Source organism: Oryctolagus cuniculus, chromosome 6 (genome assembly GCF_964237555.1).
Source record: "Oryctolagus cuniculus chromosome 6, mOryCun1.1, whole genome shotgun sequence".
Lineage (NCBI taxonomy): Eukaryota > Metazoa > Chordata > Mammalia > Lagomorpha > Leporidae > Oryctolagus > Oryctolagus cuniculus.
The window spans coordinates 4,598,265-4,607,726 of record NC_091437.1 but is presented as its reverse complement, the minus strand read 5'-3'; the positions used below and the strand labels follow the sequence as shown (position 1 = coordinate 4,607,726).

General features: G+C 50.1%; 1 long non-coding RNA gene across 1 annotated transcript; it reads left to right on the top strand.

The window, feature by feature from the left end:
* The first annotated feature begins 1,829 nt into the window (after nucleotides 1–1,829).
* Nucleotides 1,830–8,577, top strand: LOC138850115 (uncharacterized). The gene is made up of 2 exons (XR_011389636.1): nucleotides 1,830–2,928; nucleotides 4,096–8,577. It is a non-coding gene; the product is annotated as an uncharacterized lncRNA (long non-coding RNA).
* Nucleotides 8,578–9,462: the final 885 nt, after the last annotated feature.

Genomic DNA, 9,462 nt, shown 5'->3' with positions numbered 1-9,462 from the left:
AGTAACCCCACGTAGGCAAGACCTCTCCACAGGCAGGGACTGTGCAGAACACGTCTCTCATAAACGCGAATGCATCCCTTGGCCTGAGCTGTCTGGACAAGTCCAGTGTCCAGACAGAGGTGTCCACGTTCCGGACTCCGAGATGGAGCAAGACATGGAAACTGGCCAGGACCCAGACCTGGTCTGCAGACAAAGGCAATTCACTTTGCTTCTCAGGCTGATCCAAGACACTAACACAGAGCAGTCCTCGTCTGCAACAGCATAGGCCAAGTCCGGATGTTGTCTGTAAAAAGGAATATTTCATAAATCACATCCATCCAGTGGAAATTGTAAAGAAATAAAATCAAAGTTACCCTAAAGAATCTTGCAGGTACCAGGTCCTATGGGAAATTAAGCCACAGCAATATACTCATAAGGCAATTGAGAAACCCATCCAGCGGCCATTCCACATGAACACACGTGTATCTGTGTCCACTGACACGCAAGAGAGAATGGCCACGTGAGCACGTCAGTACAGCAGGCAGATGCTGAAGGACAACATACACCAGTCAGGTGAGCTGCACGGCCGCCGTCTGCCACGTCAAAGCAGAAGTTCATGAAACAGGTCGCTCCCAAAACACTTAAATTTTTTAAAAGCTTCAGATTAGAGCAAAAAAGACAATTAATTCAAATATTACCTTAATACTAATGTTGATCAATATATGCAAATATCATTCATGAATATCTACACACATCAATTTAGAATAAAGCATTAGTAAATTCAGGAACGCACCAAAACAAACATGACCATGAACTGTACCACTACAGGAAGGAAGAGTTCCTTCAGGACCCCATCAAGGTAAGGCAACCTCAAGTTAAAGGGGAAAAATGTACAAAATCCCATGGTCCCTTCAAATAACAACTTCAGATCAGCGAGGAGCGGAAGAAACCTCCTGAAACACGACACAGCTCACCTCCCACAGAATGAGCAGCACTGAGACGCACTGATGACATCTCTGAACAGCAAGTGCATTTAAACATTGTACATTCACATGAATGAAGCCAATCACACAGAACAAAAAATTCAAGATTCCTGGAAATCAATAATCAGGAAGAAATTTCAATGTTGGCAGATTTTCGAAGGAAAGAAAGTTTGAAGATTTCCTCTTGAAAGTACGTAATTCTCACCCGATGTAAGAATTCAGGAATTCCAGCCCCAGAGTCATTTTTACACACACCACACACAAAGGAAACCACAGACTGGCACACACACAGACACCACCATGCATACATGCACACAGGCACCATGCGCCATGCGCCATGCACACACACCTTCACCCCTCTGTTTTTCCAAATCCATTTTCTTAACTGTGGGAGGATCTCTTTGGAAAGAAAATATGTTACATTTGGAAGAAAAAAATTACTGAATTTCATGTTGCAAAACCGAATGAAAGATAAAGAAAGCTTTACTTGCTGTGCTTTGTTTTAACTAGTGTGTGTCATAGGATATTACTTTTCTAAATTGTCTCTGCCTGTCCTATCTGAAAAATCTGTGTTAAAACCTCTAAAATAACACAAATCAAAAAATAAGATCATTCGTAACCAAATGGGCTTTTGAACTATTTCATTTCTCTATTAGTTGAATTTCTTTTCAGGTTTATGTGCTTTTTACAAAACCAATAAAATGCATTTTCTTGTGAAATAAAGAGCAAGCACAGGAGGCAAACGTGGAGCGGGCGAGTTTACTGGACGCGCGCCGGGCCTGTTTGGATCAGTCACGGCCGTCCCCGCGGTGTCGGTGTGACCCCGCAGCAGGGACTCCGGTGTCCGTCCGCGAGCCCCCCCCCACCCCGTCTCCCTCACATTCACTCTCAGAAGCTACAGTGGGCCCCCTCCCGGCCTCCACTCCTGGGATTTCGCTGTTCAGTGCTGAGCAGACCCCCGGGTCAGGGTTCCACCCACCTGCCGCTGCAGCAAGCAGCCTCCTTCTTACATCTGCAGGGCGACAACTGTGCTGCGCCGTGGGGAAAGATCCCGCATCGCACACCTGAGTTCTAACCCTGCCTTCCCTGAGCAACCCCAGCCAGGCCACCGCACGCACGATTCTGATTAGGCACTGATGACGCCGGGAATTGGACCTGCCCTTGTTTATTTTTAGGAGCAAGGAGATCACTCGGACTTACCTCCAATGGTGGAACTGGAAATGTGCCAGGGGATTTCAACTCAATCTTACCAAGGAGGCAGGTACCAATGCCAGCGCACTTGGTAAAGTGATAAGTATAAATACACAACCGATCAAAAAGATAGGGTATGTGTCGATGAGATTTCACAGATAAGACCAGTGTAAGCAAATAATGAAAGATAGAATTAAAAGGGAGAGAATGATCCTGCGGGGGAAACAGGACACACAGCAGACTCATAGAATGACAAATGCCCAAAACAGCACTCCTGCCTCAGAATCAACCCTTGGGACATTCGGATCTGGCTAAAAGGTCCATGAGAGTCTCACAGGCATGGAAAGCCATGACACGGTGGTAAAAAACAATCTAAAGGAAGGATCCTGGTGAACAAGACCCCAGCAGAAGGATCAAGCCATCAAGGAGAGAGGCGCCTTTCTCTGAAGGGAGGAAGGAACCTCCACTGTGATACGGCCTTGACTAATCAAGTTCAGAGTTGGTGAACTCAAGGGGCTTCCAAGGCCTAGACAGCTCATAGCAAGAGTCTCGGGTGATTGCTGACATCATAAATAAGAGTGCCAATTGTTAAATCAACGGGAGTCACTGGGGTACATGCTCCCCACGTAGGATCTCTGTCCTTAATTTGTTCTACTATGAAACTTAAAAACAACACTACTAGTCGAACAATACCCTGTACCTTGTGCGGTTGTGTGAGTGCAGCCTGTTGAAATCCCTGCTTAGTATATACTAAGTTGATCTTCAGTATATGAAGGTAATTGAAAATGAAACTCGATGAAGGGCAGGATGGGAGAGGGAAGTGGGAGAGGGGAGGGCCACAGGAGGGAGGGAGGTTGGGGTGGGAAAGCCACAACAATACACAAATTGCACTTTGTAAATTCACATTTATTAAATAAAAAAATAACTATATAACAAAAAAAAGAAAAAAAAGAACTTAATACTTTAGGTGTTTAATTAATGCTATAATTAGTACTCAAATAGTATTTTACACTTTGTGTTTCTGTGTGGGTGTAAACTGTGGAAATCTTTACTTAATATACGCTAAATTGATCTCCTGTATATAAAGATAATTGAAAATTAATCTTGATGTGAATGGAAGAGGAGAGGGAGTGGGAGAGGGGAGTGTTGTAGGTGGGAGATAAGTTATGGGGGGGGAAGCTATTGTAATCCATAAGCTGTACTTTGGAAATTTATGTTCATTAAATAAAATAAAATATAAAAAAAAAAAAAAAAAGAGCAAGGAGAACATCTCTGAGGGTCAGGTTACAGTGGTCCATTATCGCACAGCTCATAATGAGATTAGAAAAATGTATACAGCTGTGCAGCCACCACTGAAATCGAAGTTCAAATTTTCCCGTTACTTTAAAAATTCCCACACGCCCCCTTGCAATCAGCAGCGCCCCACCCCACCTCTGGGTCTCCGGCAACCGCTGCTCTGCTTTCTGACACGACACGCTAGCTTTACCTTCACCCAGATGCAGTCGCACAGCAGATCCGCCCTCGTGTCTGCCTTCCTTCCCAGGACAGAGTACTGCTGAGTGGGGCCAGTGCTCTGGCATAGTGGGTAAAGTCACCGCCTGCAGGGCCGGCATCCTGTATGCATGCCAGTAGGAGTCCCGGCTGCTCCGCTTCCAGTCCAGCTCTCTGCTGTGGCCTGGGAAAGCAGCAGAAGCCGGCCCAAGTCCTGCATGGGAGACCCGGAGGAAGCTCCTGGCTCCTGGCTTCAGATCGGTGCAGCACTGCTCATGTGGTCAATTGGGGAGTGAACCAACAGATGGAAGACCTCTCTCTTCTCTCTCTCTCTGTCTCTGTCTCTCTCTGCCTCTGCCTCTCTGTAACTCTGCCTTTCAAATAAATAAATAAATCTTAAAAAAATTGACAGAATACTGCTGAGATTCGTTCATTCTGTCCCATCATCCAGATGCTCTTCCTTTGGATGGCTGAGTGGCATCTCCGGGCATAGACGTGCCTAAGTGGCACCTGTCGATGGCGATCGGGACTGTTCCGGTGCGTCTGTGCGCCACCCCCGTGTGGACAGAAGAGTGGGAATTCCTAGACCCAAGGCAAGGCGCCTGCTCAGCTTTGTAAGAAACTGCCAGATATCTCCCCAAGGATTGTGTTACATTGTTCCTTGGCATTGTTAGTCTTTTAATTTTAGTCATGCTAATGAGTGCATAGACTTAATGATGGTTTTAAATTGCATTTGCAGAATGAATTTCTGTGGGGCGGAGGATAGCTGCGTGATCTGAAATTATCTCTCTGTAGGTTGCTCCTAAGAGCAAGGGAAAATAAATCAGTGAACGTGGGGCGGGCATTTGGTCTAAGCAGCTAAGACTCTGGATGGCCACCTGTGTCCCACAACAGAGAGCCTGGGCTTGGTATCTGGCCCCAGCTTCCTGCTAATGCAGACCCTGGGAGGCAGCCCTGGTGGCTCTACAACTGGGTCCCTGCTACCCATGTGGGAGGCCTGGGTTGAGTTCTGGGCTCCCAGTTTCAGCCTGGCCCAGCCCCAGCTATTATAAGCATTTGGGGGGTGAACCAGCAGATGGAAGAATTCTCTCTCTCTCTCTCTCTTTCTCTCTCTCTCTTCTATCTATCTATCTATCTATCTGAGAGGCAGACACACAGATCTTCTATCCATTGATCCACTTCTCAAATAACCGCAGGAGCCAGGGATGAGCGAGGCTGAAACCAGCAGCCAGGAGCTCCATCCGGATCTCTCGTGTGTGTGGCAGAAACTGAAGTACTTGAGCCCTGATCTGCCGCTTCCCAGGCACATTAGCAGGGAGACGGATCAGCAGCAGAGTAGCTGGACTGGAAGCAGCACTCCCAAGTGGCATGTGGGTGTCCCGGGTGGCGGCTTAGGCTGCAGCACCACAAAGCCTGCCCTGATAAAAAAAGTTGTTGAAGAATTTAAGAACGGTGTATGTAAGAGTCAGGTTCCAAGAACATCTGAATTGTGTGAAGTCAGTAACATTATAGGCGGCACTGTTGAAACCCTTTATTATTGTAATCCTATCTCCAAATCCAATTAGCACGTATTTGCACCATTTCTCCTTTAACAACTACTCTTAGGTGGCATGCCACACGCTTTTCTTTTGGCATCGTCTGCAGTTGTCGCAACATCCTGAGAAAGGCGATGTCTTCATCGTGTAGATGATACTCCGCGAGACTAAGTGGTTGGGGTTAGACAACAGTGCAAGGACTCAGAGCCAGGCCGGGCTCCCTCGTGTCCGTGCCGCGTCCAGGGGTCTGAACCCCTCCCCCGCTGTTCCCTTGGCACCTCCTCCCGCGTCTTCGCAGGCAGAGTTATTAGCGTTCACCTGCCAAGAGCTGTTCCACTTAAAACGCCTCAGACTGCTCGCTCCCCCATGTTTTCAGGACGAATTGCCAGCGAGTCTATAAATCAGGGAAGCCGCGTGCTTGAGACCGACGGGCGCACACCTGCATGCATCACGCTCACGCGGCTGTACAAGTGCTTCCTCTCCCGGGCGGCCGGGAGCTGTGTTCCAAGATTTTCATTACTTCCTAATTGTTCAGCCTTCGACATTACGTTTCTCTTCCACAGACAGATGGTCTGCATGCTTGTAAAATTGGAATAATAAAAGGAAATGAGAAAGATACACAGAGCATCTCCCGTGCCCCGTACCCACAGATTTCTAAATTAATGCTTCTCTTCTTGATCACTGTCGGAGCACAGCAACTCCACGAGCCAGATTCTTCCAAAACCCTGCAGGGCGGCAGACGGCAGGAACGTGTGCAGGGGCTGTGGGTCCATTTTATTAACCAGGAAATGTGTCCAAGACAGAAGCAAGCGGTGCCACCATTTCCTATTTTGTTCAAAGATTTATTTATTTATTTGAAAATCGAGTTACAAAGAGAGAGAGAGAGAGCTTTCATTGCTGGTTCACTCTCCAAATGGCCACAATGACCAGGGCTGGGCCAGATCAAAGCCAGGAGCCAGGAGCTGCTTCTGGGTCTCCCATGTGGGTGCAAGGGCACCGGCACTTGGGCCACCTTCTACTGCTTTCCCAGGCCACAGCAGAGAGCTGGATCGGAAGCAGAGCAGCCAGGACTCGAACTGGAGCCTATCTGGGATGCCCGCGTTGCAGGCAGCAGCTTTACCCGCTAGGCCACAGTGCCAGCCCCACTGCCATTTCTACAAGTGCCATTGGCGTCAGTCTGGGCTTCCTGAGGGCAGGCACCGAGAGGTCCTTAATGTGAGAACTGAGACGGGCAGAGGCGAGGGCAGGGGAGCAGCCGGCAGTCTGCAGGGCACCCACATGGGAGACCTGGAGGGAGCTCCTGGTTCCTGGCTTTGGCCTGGCCCAGTCTCAGCCATGGTGGCCATCTGGGGAGTGAACCAGCGGATGGAAGACCTCTCCCTGTCTCCCTCTTTCTCTCGCTCTCTCAAATAAATAAATAAATCTTGAATAAAAAAATAATACGGCCTCTCTAAGGAATCCTCACCCCCTGCGTTACTCCACTTCCTGGAGCGTCATTTTGACCTAACACGTGACTCCAACAACTCCTGAGAACTGGCGCCACCTGCTGTCCACTTCTAGGATGGCCAGGATGTTGCAGGTGCTCCTAATGAGCGGGGCGCTGAGCTCAGCACAATCTAAAGACAGCCCCAGCACCTCTCCTTGCCGAGAATCCTGAGGAACCTCTGCCCAAAATGAGGCGTGAGCTATTAGTTCAGCTACTACCTTCTCAAGTGTTGAACATCTGGGACTTGGTGCGGTGGGCTGTGGTGTGAGTGTCCCCAGCGTCCACTCCCAGGTGGCAATCATGGGTGATGGTGCGGCCCTTTAAAAGGCGGGACCTAGTAGGAGTCCTTACACCCCTGGGGCGCTGCCCTTGGAAGACAGTTCCTATGCAGCCCCTTTTCTCCTGAGAGGGTTGTTGTAAGAGAAGCAGCCGGCTCCTCCCACCGCCGCCCCTGGGGTGAGATGCACCTGCCTTCTCCTGCCATTCTAGTCCACCACGACGTGACAGAGCCAAGATCAAGGGCCCTCACCACAGCTGACCCATGCAGCAGTGCCAGGCCTGGAACCCTCAGATCTGTGAACCAAGCAAACGTCTTCTCCCGGAGCAGCCTGCGTCAGGCACGTCGTGGAGGTGACGCTCGGCCACTAACACAACCTCATGGCTTCTGGCTCTCCTGCCAGCAGTCCCAGTCCTTCCTGGCCTGCAGCATCCTCTGTGCCCCTCTCCCAGCCTGCACCCCCTCTTCTAACCTCTGACGTCTGCATACAGCCTGGATGCCAAACCAGGGGGCACAGAGGTGTGGAAGCTTGAAGCCAGCATGCTGAGCCCTGGGCATTTGGACAGAACAGAAAACTGCTAAAGTCACAGAGCTCAGGCCAGTGTCAGAACCCCATGGCCTGGCTGTGGTGGGCAAGGCCCACAGCTGTGTGTGTGCATAACCTAGAGGCAGGCGAGGCAGGCACTGGCTCCCTTCAGCACTCAGAGACCTGCCTGGAAGGGAGCTGGTGCGGCCACCGTGAGCCCAGATGCCCTCCCCGACAGAACCAGTGTCCTCGTGAGAAATGCAAACCACAAGGGCGCAGAGCAGGCAGGGCCTGAGGGCGGGGGTCTGCAGTGCCTGCGCGGGTCATGGGGTCATGGCCAGGATGCAGCTCGGCTCCCATCACCAGCCTGTCCCACCCCCGTCCTCCCCAAGTCCCCTCTGCTCTCAACAACTCAACACTTGTTCCCAGTGTGCAAGCTTCCGTTAGCGCAACAAGACGCAGCCGGAAACCAGCCGTCTCACGGGCACTGTTGCCTCCACCGTGAGCTTCAGTCCCCAGCACACCCTGCGGGGTCCCGGCCTCAGCCCCCGCTGTGGAGCAGCCGTGGCCGCAGGAGATGCAGCTCTCCCTAGGAAGGGAGAAGCTGTGGGTAAAACACACAGGCCGCTAAGGGGTCCCTATTGTGCCTCCCCTCTAGACCCCAATGTCCTGCCCACCAGAGACAGAGAGGGCTCCCCCAGAGGACTCCACACAGGCGACAACACTTCACCAAAGCCCATTCAGACTTCTCCTCTCAAAAAATGGGCTTTCGCTGTGGCTGTTATCACAGCCCCTAGTGAACATCTGTGTCGTAAGCTCATGTGTTTCTTTTTTTTTCTATTCAGATTCTCTTTATGAGAAGCAAGAAAATTCTAACTGAAATGTTTAAAACATTTTTTTTCTGGAAACTTTCTTTCACAAGCTAATAGGTTTCCGAGAGTTTTCCAAAGTTCTCCAAATACGCCTGGCAGCTTTGTGGGAATAACAGAATCTTGGAATGACTCCCTGGACGCGCCGCTCCATGCAGTTTATAAGTATCTGGAAAGATTAATATATCAAATCAACAGTTTAGTAGATAAAACTCTATAAAAGGGTTTTGCCCTTCTCAATGGTGTGTGAGTCACTTCCCTCAGTTCCTTTCATCAGAGCTAAATTAAATCAGCCGAAATACCAGCATGCTACCAGACACCAGCAGGGAGCAGACAGGAGGGGGGAGCCAGGTGATTCAGCCGCCCAGGGAGGCAGAGGCACAGCAAACCCGGGCGCCAATGCTCACGCAGGGGGTGGGGGTCGCCTGTGTCAGGGCCAAACCGCTCTCCCCCTGGGCCAGGATCCCATGGCCAGCTTGTCTGAGAAGCCAGCGACCACTTGGGGACCTGATTTTCCAAACATCTCAGAAACAACCACCCGCACAGTGGGTCCCTGGTGGGTTCTGAACCCCACACAGGTGGGTTGCAAAGAGTCCCCCTGATCTTACAGAAAGACAAAGAAAAAGGGCAGGAGCAAAAGCGGAACAGGGAGAGGAAGAGGAGGAGCAGAGAGGGCACGGGCATGGAAAGGTTATAAAAGGGAGACGGGGCATTGACTGTCGTGCCGTGCACACATGTAGAAGCCCGAAATCGGCGCCCACAATTGCCAGGCTCACTCCAGTTCCCTCTGAGGGTCCACTCCAGAGCACACTACCAACGCTGGCGGAAAACGCAGCCCCGGGCCCCGTTGCAGATGAACCAGGGCAGAGGGAGGGCAGTGCCCTGCAGAAGACAACACTGGGTCGGCATTTTCTGCAACACCAGGGTACCGCCAAAGGTTCATGGACAGTGGAATTCAGAGGTAAGCTTGTTTTGGTGCAAAAAAAATTCTAAAATCCATGCATATAAGCATTATTCAAAAAGTTAATGAAAAACGCCTGTTATGAAAAATTATGCATGGATTTCAAATGTTTTTGCACCAAAATGAATGTCTTGTAATTCTGTTTTCTGCAAACCTTTTGAAGC